Source organism: Lepidothrix coronata, unplaced genomic scaffold (assembly GCF_001604755.1).
Source record: "Lepidothrix coronata isolate B3197 unplaced genomic scaffold, Lepidothrix_coronata-1.0 Scaffold77, whole genome shotgun sequence".
Taxonomy (NCBI): Eukaryota; Metazoa; Chordata; class Aves; order Passeriformes; family Pipridae; genus Lepidothrix; species Lepidothrix coronata.
Window position 1 is genome coordinate 2,800,293 of NW_016690257.1, and position 2,374 is coordinate 2,802,666.

The 2,374-nt window shown below is 53.5% G+C and overlaps 1 protein-coding gene across 2 annotated transcripts in view; it reads right to left on the bottom strand.

Moving 5' to 3' along the window:
- SETBP1 (SET binding protein 1) overlaps positions 1-1,456 on the bottom strand; it is a 263,613-nt gene extending 262,157 nt beyond the window's left edge. For both annotated transcript variants that reach the window (XM_017819786.1, XM_017819785.1), the window contains exon 1: positions 1,277-1,456. The gene's annotated coding sequence lies outside the window, so the exon portion shown is untranslated. The remainder of the gene's footprint in view (positions 1-1,276) is intronic.
- Between the last annotated feature and the right edge of the window lie 918 nt (positions 1,457-2,374).

The window sequence follows — 2,374 nt, forward strand, 5'->3', positions numbered from 1 at the left end:
CCCCGCCAGGGAAAAAAAAAAAAAAAAAGGGCTGCTTGGGCGGCGAGGAAGCTGTTCCCTTTATCCCCGCGCTCCCTGGGCTCCGGAGCGGGTGCCGGAGCTCCGGCGGGCTGCGGGGCTGCGGCCGCCCCGCTCCGCTCCGCGCTCCCCCCGCGCCGCCCCGCGCCGGGCCGGGGGAGGGCGAAGGGAAGGCGGAGGGAAAACACCCCCTTCTCCCGATGGGGCCGGGGTCGGTGCTCACGCACTCACACACTCACACAGCACACACACACACACAGAGCACACACGCACACGCTCATCCCCCTCCCCGCTGCGAGAGGGTGCGCCTGGGGGGCGGCTTTTTGCTCCCCCGCCGGATTTTTTCCCTTTATCTGTCTTTTATTTTGTCTTTTTGGTCTGGTTCCCCCTCACACACACACACCTCCCCTCGCTCTCCCTCTCTCTCACTCCCTGCAAGGGGCGGTGATTTGGTTAAGCAGATCTGGGGGTCTGATGGCTCTCGCTCTTTCCTCTGTTTCTGTCGCTCGCTCCCGAAGTCCTGCAGCGCTTGGGGGTGGGTGGGTGGGAAGGTGGGGGGCGAAGCGTGGGGAATAAATGGTAATGATCAGGCGCGCACACACACACACACACACACACACACACACGCAGACACTCACTCGGTGTGGCTGCAATGCTCAGCTCTGGATTAATGTACTCAACAGTGCCACTACCTGACACAACAGCAGCACTGATGGGGGCAGGGGAGAAAAGGCAGAGGAGGTGAGATTCAGGGCAGTGGTATTTATCCCACTTATCCCACTCCAAGCTCAGTCTCTCCCACGCCATCCCATCCACCCCCCACCCCGCCATATGCTTTTCACCGTGAGCTCATGACCTATGCGGGAGATTTTTGGGGTCCAGTGGCTGCTGTTCAGACCACAGTGAGAATTCACTCTCTGGGGCTGGGGGAGACAAGCAAGGACTTTCAACACCTAATTTAAGGAGTAAGGTCACCACCCCCCCACCTTTCAGTATGGAGTAGTAACAGTGCCCAAACTACAGCACAAACTCAGCTCCAGGTCAGTGGAACTGTGCAAAATCCAAGTTGCTGGGCTTTTCATTTCCCACCATTGCTCTGCCAGCAGTCTGGATGACTCTGTCATTTGGGGTTGCCAGTTGGGCAAACCTTTACTCACAAGAGTAAGTTGTTGGCTTGACTGAGTAATCACAGAGATGATGTTGAGGAACTCCTAGAAAAGGGAAGGCTTGTGGGGTGGAGCTGTGGAAGTGTACTTACAGATGAAGGTAACATTGCAGGGGAGTTTCTCTGCATGTCTGATCCCTTGCAGAGATGGTGCCACAGGTTTCCCTGTCCCAGAGTATTGCTGAAGGCCCAAAGTACATCAAGTTCCTCTCCTGTGCTCTGGGAAAAATAGTAACTTCTGGCTATCATCCTGAGTGACCTCAATTCAACTGGTCCAAGGGTTGACTAACTGGGTTGACCCTCGTCTGCCGTGGAGGTTTTTTCATGTGCTGTTATTCCTTATGTCATAGAATCATAGAATCATAGAATCATAGGTTGGAAGGGACCTGCCCTGGGCAGGAACACCTTCCACTATCCCAGGTTGCTCTAAGCCCCATCCAGCCTGGTCTTGAACACTTCCAGGGATGGGGCAGCCACAGCTTCTCTGGGCAACCTGTGCCAAGGCCTCACCACCCTCACAGGGAGGAATTTCTTCCCAACATCTAATCTAAACTCTCCATTTTTCAGCTTGAAATCTTTTCCCCTTGTCCTGTCACTCAAGACCCTTTTAAAAGTCCCTCTCCGGCTCTCCTGTAGCCTCTATAGGTACTGTAAGGGGCTCTAAGGTCTCCCCGGAGTCTTCTCCTCTCCATTCTGAACAGCCCCAGCTCTCTCAGCTTGTCTCCTTAGGAGAAAGGATGTGTAGCAATGGATCTATGACACAGGTCCAAATCTAACACCAGATGGGTAGGAGAGCTTTGTGGGCCTCATGAGACACCAGCATAGCCCTCACAAACCCTCAGCAGACTCAGTTACATGAGTGAGAATGTGCCCTCAGCCTCAGAGTGTTTTCTTATGCTTTTCAGGACAAGATAAAAACTACACCAAGCCATCACTTCCCTTTGGATCTCCCCGCATAACTGACATCTGCCACGATAACCTGCTGATCCCAAACAGGTGAGCTTAGAGGCAACAGGCTGTGCCTGTCCTTTCCTCACACTTCTCTCCATCAGTAGGAGAAAACAAACCAGTAAAATACACAAAAAGCCCTCCAAATGATGGCCAACAGAGCACCCCCACCTCCATCCCGAGCAAATACGCAATTCAAAAACTTTCAAGTAGGAAATGTCCCACTGAAAATGTTGACATTTC